General features: G+C 37.5%; 1 pseudogene across 1 annotated transcript in view; it reads left to right on the forward strand.

Moving 5' to 3' along the window:
* Positions 1–10,607, forward strand: part of LOC149257452 (bifunctional pinoresinol-lariciresinol reductase 2 pseudogene) — an 11,941-nt pseudogene extending 1,334 nt beyond the window's left edge. The window contains exons 2-3 of the transcript XR_016247292.1: positions 10,031–10,234; positions 10,337–10,607. The product of XR_016247292.1 is annotated as a bifunctional pinoresinol-lariciresinol reductase 2 pseudogene (transcript). The remainder of the gene's footprint in view (positions 1–10,030; positions 10,235–10,336) is intronic.
* The last annotated feature ends 2,916 nt before the right edge of the window (positions 10,608–13,523 follow it).

A 13,523-nucleotide genomic window follows, 5' to 3' on the forward strand; every position in this document is an offset into this window, starting at 1 on the left:
TATCATGGCAAGATCCAGTTTATCCATATTTGTGAAGCCATAGGCTTTGAGGATACTTGTCAGGTACCCCCAATTGAGTCTGTCATAACGCCTTGGATAAATCCAACTTTATAACCATAACAAGAATCTTTTGGGTCTTAAGAGAGTGGACTACTTCTTGAGACGTGATGAAACCATCAAGGATTTGTCTACCTTCAAAAAATCTTATTTGTTCAGGAGAGATGAGGTTGGGGAAATGAGGCTTCGGACGTTTTACAATGAGAGTAGAAATAATATTGTAAATGATATTACATAAGGCTATGGGCGGAAATCCTTGAGGATCTTTACACTTCACAGTTTTAGGAATCAATGCTATAAAAGTAGAATTTAGACTGGGGCATACCTTTTGGTTACATCTCGATTCCTCCACAATCTCTAGGATCTCTTGCCCCATGAATTGCGAGGTGGCTTGATAGAGTTCTGTGGTGAACCCGTCAGGTCTAGGGGCTTTTTTCTTCTGCATTCCTTTGACTGTCTCTTCCACTTTTTCTAGGGTAGCTGCATACATCAAGGCCATGTTCCAGTCATGAGTTATTAGATGGGGTATGTGCTGCGCGATTCTTTGAGTGGCTCCCATTCTATTCTCAGGGGTTTCTGAGAGAAGGTCTTGGAAGTGGTTGACCAAGAGTTCTTCCATCTCCTCATGCTAAACTTTGCATTGTCCTTCCTCGTCCCTTAAGGAGTATATTATGTTGTGCTGACGATGGTGCACCATAGCTTTGTGGAAGAATCTTGTATTTCGTTCTCCTTCCCCCAACCAATGGACCCAAGATTTTTGTTTCCAAAGAATCTCTTCCTGCTTTCTTCTTTCCTCCATCTTATTTATTAGCAGTCCTTCTTCACAGACCAGTTCGTCAGACCTCCCTTCCTGGATAATTTGTTGTTGGACTTCCACCATATGTTTGCTTATCTCGTTCTAATCCTTGATAATGTGTCCAAATTCTTCTTTATTCCACTTCCTGAGCTTCTTCTTTAGCTCTTTAAGTTTCAGTTGGAAGGTGTGCATACTGTTTCTGCCCTACTGTTCACTTCATGTCCACCATTCCTCTATTTTTTTAAGGAGACTCAGGTCTCTGAGCCAGAAGGATTCAAACCTGAAGGGGCAGTTCTTGGGTCTTGCTTTTAGGTCCACCTCCATTCGTACTGGCCAGTGGTCTGACCCCATGCATGGGAGGATCGAGGCTTCTATAAAAATATCTCGGCTTATCAGCTGCTCCGAGAGTAGGAACCTATCCAATCTACATGCTATTTGATGTGTCCCTCCTCTTCTGTTGTTCCAAGTGTGAACACCATTGATTGTGGGCATATCAACGAGGCGTAAATTTGTTATGGTTTCACTGAAGGCTTCCATATCTGCATCTGCCCTTCTCATTCCTCCCTTTTTTTCCCCTAGGGTTGTAATCATGTTAAAGTCCCCTCCCACTATCCACAAGTCCTCTGGGTATAGGTTCCTCAGGTTTACCAACTTTTGTAAGAAGGCTCCTCTTTCTCCAGGGATATGAGGCCCATATACCCCTGTAAACAAAACACATTCATTGGATCCTATATTTTGAAATTTTCCTATGAGAATTCTTGGTAAGCTGACCCAATCTTCAAACCAAACTTTCTTCAAGTTCTAGAGAATCACCAGCCATCCTGTGCTGCCATTGGCATCCTGAGCCATGATCTGATACTTGGGCTTAAAGTGCTTCATAATTTCTTTCAGTTTTATTTCACTGATTTTAGTTTCCTGTACTGTCATAATACTTGGCTTGTATTTTTTCAATCTCTCTTTAAGGTACCTCTATTTTCTTCTACTATTGAGGTCTCTAATGTTCCAGGTAGTAATAATCAAATCAACAATTTTAGGGGTTGATGGAAAACTTCTGACAATGGAAATACTCTTCCAGAATTCACCAACAGCTCCCCAACCATCTATATGGATTCATTCATCGTTCTCCTTTCTCTTTTTTCCCCCTTTTCCTTTTATTCCCACCTCTTGCCCTTGGTTGACTTGGGACCCTAAATGGTCTGGTTGGTTGATTATCGCTAAGCCCTGTTTGTCTTTATATTGTTGAAAAGTGTCCTTATAGAGTTGTTTCTGGTCTTTAGGGGTGAATTTTTCATCCAAATGTCTCCATTCATGTAGTAGCCGCTTCATGACTTGCTCTTCTACACTTATGTCCTATTTCTGGTTATCAATCTCCATTAGGGTTTGTTCCACCATTTGCTCGGTATCCATTGTTCCTTGATCTACCTCTGTCTTCATCTTCTTCATTTTGTTTCCCTCTGATTCTCTACCTTTTTGGCCTCCCGTTTCCCAGGTGTTGTCTAGCGTGGGCTCCCCCATGTCATCCCCCTATAGCACCAAAAATCAGTTATGGGGTCTTTTTTCTTTCTCAGTTTGGTTTACTTTCTAGTTCCTTGGCAGTCTCTAGTTCCATTTTCTCCATTGCACCTCCTGAAACCCTTCACTATCTTCCTTTGTCATCATTTACCTTACCCTTCTCTCCGTAGTGGAGTTCTCTTTCTGATTAAGGGGGCATGCCTGGAACAAGTGGCCATATTCATGGCATCGGCAACACCTGAAAGGTATGTGTTCATAGTCTAAAGGTTGTGGCCATATCTCATCGTGATATTCCAGCTCTATATAATCTGGGAGTGGCTCCGTAATATTCATGTAAACACAGATCCAGGCATAGGAAGTATATCTGCCTTTTCTTGTCGAATCTGCCACTTTAACAAAGGTGCCAATAGAGTTCCTGATTCCTTCTAAGATCTCTGGATCCCAGAAGTCCATTGGTAAGCCGAATAGCCAAACCCAAATTGGGGCAACCAAGAGTTTCTCCTGATTTGGGTTGTAGCATTCTTCCCAATGCCTAATGAAGAGTCCTGCATTGTTGAAAAAGTACAACCCATCTTCGAAAACCCTTTCTTTGTCTTCCAGATTTGAGAAGATCATTGTGAAAAATCCCTTTGCCCCAAGCTTGAGATCGATGTGGCCTTTTGGTTGCCATCTTTGTTGGATCCATTTAATCAACTCTTTCTCTATCGGCCATGCCCCAATGAACTTGCAGATGAGGGCATGATCCTTCATGTATTTTCAATATTCCTCTAGTTTGTTGTTCGAGATAACAAATCTTGGTTTTTTGGCAGCTCTTGGTAGGCATTTTCCCCCAAACCTGCTTCCCATTTAGCTCCCAAGACAAGTATTCCTTTACCTCTTCCTCCACTGCTGCCAATTGCTCCATGGTGGCTCGATTCTCCCGCGGCAATGTTCTTATAGGAGAGGATCTCATGTTCCTATAGGAGGGAATCTCTCCCCTTGCCATTTCGTTCATTTCTTCCTTAGCGGCGCGTGGTCAGTTTTACAGGCCTTCATTTAGTAGTATGTTAGCAAGGATGTAAGGGCAGAGCCATGGAGACCCTAGAAACCTTAAGTGCTCAAGCGCCTTGGCCATCTCTGTTAGAAATATTTGGCAAATTTAATTTTCATTTTCGTGGACGGGAGAGGCAGAGAGTTAACCCTTTCGCGAAATGAGGTTCGCGCACCGCGAAGCTGATTTCGTGGAGCTACCTTCGCACAACGCGAGACTATTTCCTAGTCTTGAATCTTGTGCACCACAGAACTAATCCAGAGACTTAATGAATCATAGGAAATATAACACGATAGGTTTGGAGCAACACACTAAAACTTAATATTCATTTCTTGAACATGAAAAATACATCGACATGAGACTGCCACTCATTCATAGGTAAATAAAAGTTTTACGGTAACTTACGCGCAACACAACATAGTAAAACTCAGTAACTGCAGTTTTACGCGCCCACCAAAAATTGCTCCACAAATTTCTCCACAGAGACTTGCGCTCTTTTCTTACTTCTTACTCTCTAACCTCTCTACATAGTCTAACCCCTACAAAATGACTTTTACATTCATATATAACTCAAAAGACAATTTTACATTTAATTCATGACATAGCAAAATTAATTTTGATGTTGTTGTTGAGCGTGATCAGAGTCACGCAGGTGTTTATGGAGTGTGGGCAAGGTTGTTGAATTAATGCTTGCCCATATCTATTTACCTAAGTACATAAATTCTTTAAATGCCTTTGCTGGGTTTTTGAATGGTTCGCGTCTGACTTCAAACCTTCTATCTTCACGCTGAGATGCAACCTGCAAAAATGTCTTCAAGCACAGACGCAACTTGCAAAAGTGTCTGACATGTATGGCTGCTGTCGAGCTATTTATTGTGGTGGTTGGGATTATTATTTCCAACACTCCCCCTTAATCACAACTACCGCCATTGACAATTCCCAAACAGTTTCTGAGATAAACAAAATTTTCTCCTGCCAATGGCTTTGTGAAAATATTAGCAAGCTGTTCCTGTGACCTGCAGTGCTACAACACAATTTCATCATTGTTAATCAACTCTCTAATAAAATGATATTTAGCATCAATATGCTTGGTCCTTTTGTGGAAGACAGAATTCTTTGACAATGAAATTGCTGAGGTGTTGTCGCAGAAAATAGTTGTCGCGCCCTCTTGGTCATGACGAAGATCCCTCAACATCCTTCTCATCCAAACTGCTTGACACGCTACTACTGTTGCTACGACATATTCAGCTTTTGCTGTTGACAGTGACACTATTGGCTGCTTCTTGGAAGCCCATGAAATGGCTCCGGAACCCAAATGAAAAACATATCCTGACGTGCTCTTTCTATCATCGACACTACCTGCCCACTCATTGTCACGTCATACTATTTTGTCCCATTGACATACCTCAGAATCCTTTTCGCTGCTTGCCAATGTGTCTCCTTGGGTGTCTCCATGAACCTTGACACCAAACTTACTGCATACATTATATCCGGCCTAGTGGCAGTCAAATACATCAAGCTGCCTATCATGCTTTTGTATAATGTCGGATTGACATTGCTGCTACAATCTTCTTTGCTCAACTTCAACCCTATGATAGTTGGAGTTGGTGCGGACTTGCTGTTCTGCATTTTAAACCTCTCCAAAATTTCGCCACATACTTTTCTTGAGAGATAAAAATTCCATTTTCTGTTTGCTTCACTTCTATGCCCAAAAAATATCTTAACAATCCCAAGTCAGTCATTTCAAATTCACTCTTCATGACTTGTTTGAAATCAGCGATGAGGAAATCATCACTGCCTGTAAAAATCAAATCATCTACATATAAGACGACAATGAGAATCTTACCTTCGCTCTCTTTGATGTAGAGAGTAGGCTCACCGTCACATTTTTCAAAACCATTGTCCAACAAGTAAGCATCTATCCTACTGTACCATGCGCGCGATGCTTGCTTCAATCCATAAAGAGCTTTCTTCAACCGATATACTTTGTCTTCTTGTCCTTCAATCTCATAACCAGGCAGTTGCGTGACATACACTTCCTCTTTCAGCACTCCATTCAAGAACGTTGACTTTACGTCCATCTGATACACTATCCATTTACGCTGCGCGGCAATCGCCACAACTACGCACATTGTCTCCATCCCCGTGATTGGCACGAATATCTCTGCATAATCTCTTCCATGCTGCTTCTTGTATCCTTCGACAACTAACCTTGCTTTGTGCCTTGCAATCTTTCCCTCAATGTTTCTTTTGGTCTTATAGACCCACTTCACTCCAATGACATGTTTTGCTTTCGGAAGGCTCACTAACTCCCATGTGTCATTCCTTTCTATTGCTTCTATTTCTTCCTCCATTTCTGCAACCCATTTTTCTTGTTTGTCTGCATCTTCAAAGTGGATTGGGTCATCTACATGGCAAAATAATGCAAATAAGGAATTCAGACCTGTGCCACTATCAACTTCATCTTGCTCATAAATTTCACTTAAATTTCTGAATTTTGGCCTTCTTGTGCTTGCTGAAGATGGACTTGATATGTCACTTGGTGTCGCGCTTTGCAGTGTGCTTGGAGAAGCAATTACTTGGCTACGTGAAACTGACCTATTATTTGTTGATGGCGTTGCTTGCTGTCTGCTTTGCTACGTTTGAATAGGAGTAAAGGGAGTCACTGTTGAGGAATTACTTGCTGCTGTTAATTCCTCTTTGTCCTCATGTGGTATGAATGCTTTGACATTGATTGTTTTTTCTAAACTTCCATCCCATGCTTCCTCTTCTATGAACTGCACATCTCTGCTGATTATTACTTTCTTGGTTAATGGATTGTAGAGTTTGTATGCCTTGGATTCATCACTGTATCCAACAAATATGCATTTCTCCCCCTTTCTGTCCAACTTCTTTCTCAACTCATCCAGGACATGTGCATAAGCCACACATCCAAAAACTTTCATGTGAATGACATTTTGTTTTCTTCCACTCCATGCCTCTTCTAGAATGATGTTCTAGACGCTTTTGGTTGGACATCTATTCAAGATATATGCTACACAAGCGACAACTTCAACCCAATAGTCATTTGGCAAATGCTTTGCCTTCAACATACTCCTTGCCATCTCCATAATGGTCCTATTCTTCCTTTCTACCACACCATTTTGCTGTGGTGTATATCTTGTTGTAAACTGCTTGTGAATTCCATGTTCCTTGCAAAATTGAAGGAAGTTATTTGAGATGTATTCTCCACCTCTGTCTGTCCTAAGGACTTTGATGAAATGTCCGCTTTGCTTTTCAACAAGAGCCTTGTATTGGCAAAAGCGCTCAAACACTTCACTTTTCTATTTTAGGAGAAAGACCCATGTCTTCCTTGTGTAGTCATCTATGAAGGTCAATACATAGTGACTGCCACCAACTAATGGTGTCTGCATTGGTCCACATAAATCTGAGTGGACAATCTCCAAAGGTGCCTTTTCCCTCACTGACTTTCTTGCTGGAAATGTTTCTCTATGTTGCTTGCCCAAGATACATCCTTCACATATGCTGTTTGGTTTTTCTATGAGTGGTAAACCCTTCACCATGCCTTTCCTATGCAGCAGATTCCAACCTCCAAAGTTGAGATGTCCAAATCTCAAGTGCCATAACTAGTTTTCATCTCTTACCTCTGCATGAAAGTTTACTTGTGCGACAGCTGCCCCTTTTCTTCCATTTTCTTGTGAGTACATAAATAGTTGTGCTTGTGCACCTTCTTTTCTGCAAATCTGATATTATTTTCAGGGGAAACATTCTATTGTCTGTCATCTGAACCTTTGCAATCAACTGTCTACTTGGAGGCCTATCCAAAATTGTGCACACATCATTTTTGAAGAAGACATTGTAGCCTTTTTGCATGAGCTGTCCAACGCTCATGAGATTATGTTTCAGATCGGGGAAAAAGTAAACATCAGAGATGTATTTCTTCTCCCCCTTATTTGTTAGGATATTAACTCTTCCTTTTCCCATGACAGAGACTTTGCTATCAGTCCCTAATGTCACTTCAAATTTCACACTTTCATCTAGATCAAAAAACATTTCTATGTTTCCTGACATGTGGTTGCTACACCCTAAATCTAGATACCATATATCACTCTGTTTTTCTTGTGCTACATTACAAGCTAAAAACATGCTATCATGGTTCTGATTTTCTCTTGTGAAATTTACACTTGGTTTGTTACTAATGTCATATTGCTTCTTTCTACATTCATTTGCATAATGACCATACTTCTTACAGTAACAACATTGAACTTGAGATTTATCATAGCTCTGACCGTGTGCTTGATTTTGGCTTCGGCCTTGACTTGGATTTTGATTGTTGCCTCTTCCATTTGAGCTTGAAGGGCTGCTTCTTCCACGTTTGTGTGATCTTCTTCCTCTTCCTCTAGCATATGATCTTCCTCTGCCTCGACCTTGACCGAATGATACTTGGGTCTTGAAGACATGCTCCAATGAGGAGCTTGCTGCCCTATGTAGTCTATGTTCATGAGATATTAGTGATGCATTAAGATCATCTAATGTGAATTGTGAGAGATCCTTTGTCTCTTCTATGGCCACAACAATGGCCTCAAACCTTGCTAGCAGAGTTCTCAAAACTTTCTCAACTATTCTTCTTTCCTCAAGTGTCTCACCATGAGACCTAATTTGAGTAACTAGCCCACTTACATGTGTAAAAAACGAGTCTATATTATCAGACTCTTTCATACAAAGTGTTTCAAAATCTCTCCTCAACATTTGCAGCTTTGCCGTCTTGACTTTTGCCATGCCTTGGTAGGTTGTCTGGAGGATGTCTCATGCTTTCTTGGACTTCATTGCTGCTGAAACCCTTGGGAAAATACTTTCATGAACTGCTTGAAAGATATAAAACAGGGCTTTTGAATCCTTCTTCTTGATGTCCCTTAACACATCTTTTTCTTTTGAGATAAGGCATTGCATGCTGTTGCATCTGTTGGTTCTTGAAAACTATTCTCCACCAAATCCCAAATGTCTTGAGAAGAAAAGAGGGCCTTCATTGTAATAGCCCAATAATCATAATTTTTGCCATTGAACTGAGCTATTTGAGGATTAGTCAAGCTTGTGCTTGATGTTGCCATTTTTGAGCGTAAAAACAAACTTTTTACTTTCTGGTAAATATGCTAAAATAACAATATGTGCTCTAAACAATTTTCACTGTTAGTAAAAACACTTGTTTTTACACTAACAAAGTTTAAATTGCTCGATACCATGTTAGAAATATTTGATGAATTTAATTTTCATTTTCGCGAATGGGAGAGGCAGAGAGTTAACCCTTTAGGGAAACTAGGTTCGTGCACCGTGAAGCTGATTTCGCAGAGCTACCTTCGCACAACAGGAGACTATTTCCCAGCTACCTTCCCACAACGGGAGACTATTTCCCAATCTTGAATCTCACGCACCTCAGAACTAATCCAGAGACTTAATAAATACTCACAGGAAATATAACAGGATAGGTTTGAAGCAACACACTAAAACTTAATATTCATTTCTTGAACATGAAAAATACATCTACATGAGGTTGCAGCTCATTCACTCACAGCAAATATAACACGATAGGTTTGGAGCAACACACTAAAACTTAATATTCATTTCTTGAACATGAAAAATACATCTACATGAGACTGCAGCTCATTCATAACTAAATACAAGTTTTACAGTAGCTTACGAGCAACACACCAAAAATTGCTCCACAATTTTCTCCACAGAGACTTGTGCTCTTTTCTTACTTCTTACTCTCTAACCTCTCTACACAGTCTAACCCCTACAAAATGAATTTTACATTCATATATAACTCAAAAGACAATTTTACATTTAATTCATGACAGAGCGAAATTAATTTTGATGTTGTTATTGAGTGTGATCATAGTCACGCAAGTGTTTGCGCACATGTTTCTAGAGTGTGGTCAAGGTTGTTGAATTAATGCTTGCCCATATCACTTTACCTAAGTACTTAAATTCTTTAAATTCCTTTCTTGGGTTTCTGAATGGTTCGCATCTGATTTCAGACCTTGTATCTTCACGCTGCGATGCAATCTGCAAAAATGTCTTAATCACAGATGCAACCTGCAAAAGTGTCTGACATTTATGGCTGCTGTCATCTGACTTTAGACCTTCTATCTTCACGTTGAGATGCAACTTGCAAAAATGTCTTCAAGCACAAATGCAACCTGCAAAAATGTCTGACATTTATGGGTGCTGTCGGGCTGTTTATTTGGGTGATTGGGATTATTATTTGCATTCCGATTTCCATCGCATTTTTAACTTGAATGTGTTCCGAAATTTCTTTTACATGCCATCTCAATAACTAGATCCATCGAATATATTAATTAGGTTTGTGGAAAAAGATATTGGATTTATAAAGTTTTTGAATTTTGACATCTCAATGACTAGATGCATAAAATATAAAACATAGTCTAACTCATACTAAGGTTAAAATATACTTGTGGAAGAAAAATATTGGATTTAGAAATTTGAAATGCTGTCGTCTGATAATTTTCCATACTTGTAATGGATTTGGGCACAATCACATTCACGATGCACATATTCACTGCACCTGATTATCTGAATACAATCGCCGATTGTAACATTTGATGTCACTATTACAGTCATTTGGGTGTACGAGGATGATGCCGCAATATATGCACTGAAAACTGTGGACGACCCAAAAACGGTGAACAAGACTGTATATATACGCCCACCTAAAAACATTTTATCTCAGAGGGAGGTGGTGGAGATTTGGGAGAAACTATGTGGAAAGGTTCTGCACAAGATGCCCATCTCAGAGGAGGACTGGTTAGCTCCAATGGAAGGTACGTCTAACCCACTGAAATTGGAATTGGTTGCTTCAATTTATTATTTTTGTTGATGTCATGTGATAACTTAATGAGATGATGAAATATGTGTTTGAGCAGATGAATCAATGAGTGTTCAGAGGAAAGTGGAGATGGCTATATTTTACCATATATTTTACAGGGGTGAGCTCGCCAACTTTGACCTAAATCAATCCAACCAACTGGAGGCTTCTACTCTCTATCCCGACGTTGAATACACATCCGTCGAGTGTTATTTGAGCCGTTTTGCGTAGATTTATCGTTCCTTTACTCATCTCTCAATTCTTTGTAACAAATAAATGTAGCCTTATTAATTTGCATTCGCAGCTAATCACTGCAACTGATTGTGATTCATAAAGACATGTCTGCTTCACTTACTTTTTTGCTCAAGAGAAAAATAAGGTTAAACTTAAAGTTAAATTATTTTATATATATAAATTCTGTGCAGTGATCGCTGGATAGACCAGCGACTTATCGTTACGGCTGGCCACTTATGGTTGTTAGGACAGAAATTTAAAATTTCTAATGTTGGAACTTCACTATTTAACGAACATAGAAAAAGTACTGATGCCACAATTTCCTGTGCATGGTGAAATTTTAAATAGTCCTGATGCCACAATTCCTTGTGGATGGTGAAATTTTAAATCTTGAAATTTTTTTTAATAAATTTAATTATAAAAGTGTTTGAATTTTTTTAAGGAAATAATTGAATACCATAAAAATCATTTAATTTTAATCGCCAAATTTTTCTAAAATCATGCAATAATTTATTGAAATTACAAGTTTGATAGGTAATCACTGCACAATCAAAAATGTTTTAAAATTTTTTTAGGGTGCGGAATCTAAATATACAATTAAAAAACCAGTTTAAATAACACAAATCAAAATTTAACCTTAAAATCCAAAAAATTATATTAAAAACAACTCCCTTTGAAAATTAATTTAAATTGGTAATGGGTATTATCAAATATCTTGGTTTAAAACGTAAATAGTATCAATATATTTTGTGGAGTGTTTTGGACAAGTGTTTTCCATATGCATACGAGAACCAAAATAAATAGTTGGTTCTTGACGGGGATTTGGACTTCTATGTTTATGGTTTTATTAAGTATAAACTTAATATTTTGTTTGAATTTTTTTGGGATAGGTTAACATCATAAATTTGAATGGTGTAAGTTGAAAATTTTAATATTTAAAAGAATTCACGATTTAAATTGACTTTGAAAGGACGGAGTTGAATTTTAGTGATACGATGCAGCATTAAATATGTTATATTTTAGAGTTTTCAATCCATATGTTATTTATGTATATAAATAAATAAATATTTATTATTAAATGTAAGAAAAAATTTAAATATTTAAATTTATAATATGTATATTGATTTATTAAAAGTTAATATATTTAAAAGATATATTATTAAATAAAAGTTATTGTTATTTTTTTTAATATTTATTAAATAATTATATTTGATATAATAATGATACCTACTTTATTATAATTATATAATACATATATAATTATAATATTTAAAAAGTACTAAAGCTGTAAGTTATAAAGTACACTTTAGAAATAGGAAAATAAAGAGACAAAGCTTATTAGTAGAATATGATATTTTCCAATTATAAAGCACACTTTAGAAATAGGAAAATAAGAAAGTAAAGAGACAAATCTTATTCGTAGAATATGATATTTTCCAATTTAAACACATTTTTTTCCCTTTGTTTTATGTGATTAAATGCTATAACTACCATGATTATGGGCATAAGCCACTTGAATGTAATACTATAAAATTCAGAGCAACTCCTGAGATCGAGCGAGCTCAGGAAGAAACCAAGGTATGACAACAAAAAAGGAAAAAGGTAATGAAAAATGTGGCATTGTATTGTATGCCCAAAATCAACGCAGTCTTTTAGTAGAACTCATTTTTTTAAAATGTAAAACAACTATTTTTTTAAACCATGATTTAAAATATTATTTATGTTGCAAACAAAACCACAAAATTAATCTATTAATCTCAAAAAGTGCTACCAATAACATAAATTGTGCACCTAATAATATGAATTGTTTAATAGTTAAAATTTTAACTTGTTTAAAACCATAGCCTTAACCACTAGTACCATTGTAACCAAAAATTTATAATACTTTGAGTACTATGTTTTCAACTTAAAAATTATAATATATTTGAGTTCATAACATTTAAAGAAGGAGAAAGAAAGTCATGAAAATAGGAAAAATTATAAAGATAGTAAAGAAATAAAATGGAGAGAAAAAATTAAGATAGTTTTTTATTAAGTACTTAACCAAGTTCACCCAATGTCGGGATGAGCTTGGAAGTGTCAATGTTACAGCTCTTGAAGACAATCTAGTCAACCTAGCACTTCTAAGCCTTCCCAGGAGTTGGCACAACTACTAAGACTCAGTAAATGGGAGGGAGAAGCTACCAGAGTGGGAGTTTTTATGGTCTAACTTGGTGCAAGAAGAGATTTAGTAGAACACCAGAGATGGATCCTCATCCGAGCATGATGATGAGGAGAACTATGCCTTAGCTGGAAAGGAGAAGAAAGGGAAAGGGAAGTCATCCCATTCCAAATTAGGTTCTAGTCAGGACAGTTTACCCCAGATCTCAACCAGTGTGTCTTGCTCTCTTGATTTCTGCCTCTTAGCTTGTTTTAGGCTATTTCTCCCTGACTGGAAAGCTTGATTTGGCTTGGTTTGTGTGCTTATTGGTTTTCATTCTTTTGCTTGATTTCTTGAGTCTTTGGATAGTTAGTGGTTCTAGGACATCTAGCTTGTCATCCATCCCGCTGATTGTGAACTCAATGAGTCAAGTTGTTGGTAAATTTACTCCTTGCATTTAATTTGTAGTCCTCTTATTGCTGTGATCTCCGTCATTCAAGTTTGAAAAGTTTCGTTTGGTTGTTTAGACATCTCTTTTTCGACATAGATCACATTGCTTGTCTTGTTTTTTGGTAGAGTCATTGCGTCATTGGTTTGCAGGAAGTTCTTTTTGTGTCTTTTCATCTACTTTAGGATTGATTGTCTCGAAAGCGTTTTCATTGAAGTGTTTTACAAAAATTCATTTTTGTCATTTCATGAAAAGTACATGATTCTAGTTTATTGCATCAATATGTTACATTAATTAGCATCATTGAAGACTAGAGTTGCATTTGCATTTGAAAAGAAAAAGAATTCTCTTTACCTTTGAAAGGACTGTTTGAAGTGCACTTGTTAGGAAAATAGGAATTGGGAAGAATTTTTCATTATTTTG

This window comes from Pinus tabuliformis, chromosome 6 (genome assembly GCF_031772625.1).
Source record: "Pinus tabuliformis cultivar Carrire ecotype Pingquan chromosome 6, CPIR1, whole genome shotgun sequence".
In the NCBI taxonomy this organism is placed as follows: Eukaryota; Viridiplantae; Streptophyta; class Pinopsida; order Pinales; family Pinaceae; genus Pinus; species Pinus tabuliformis.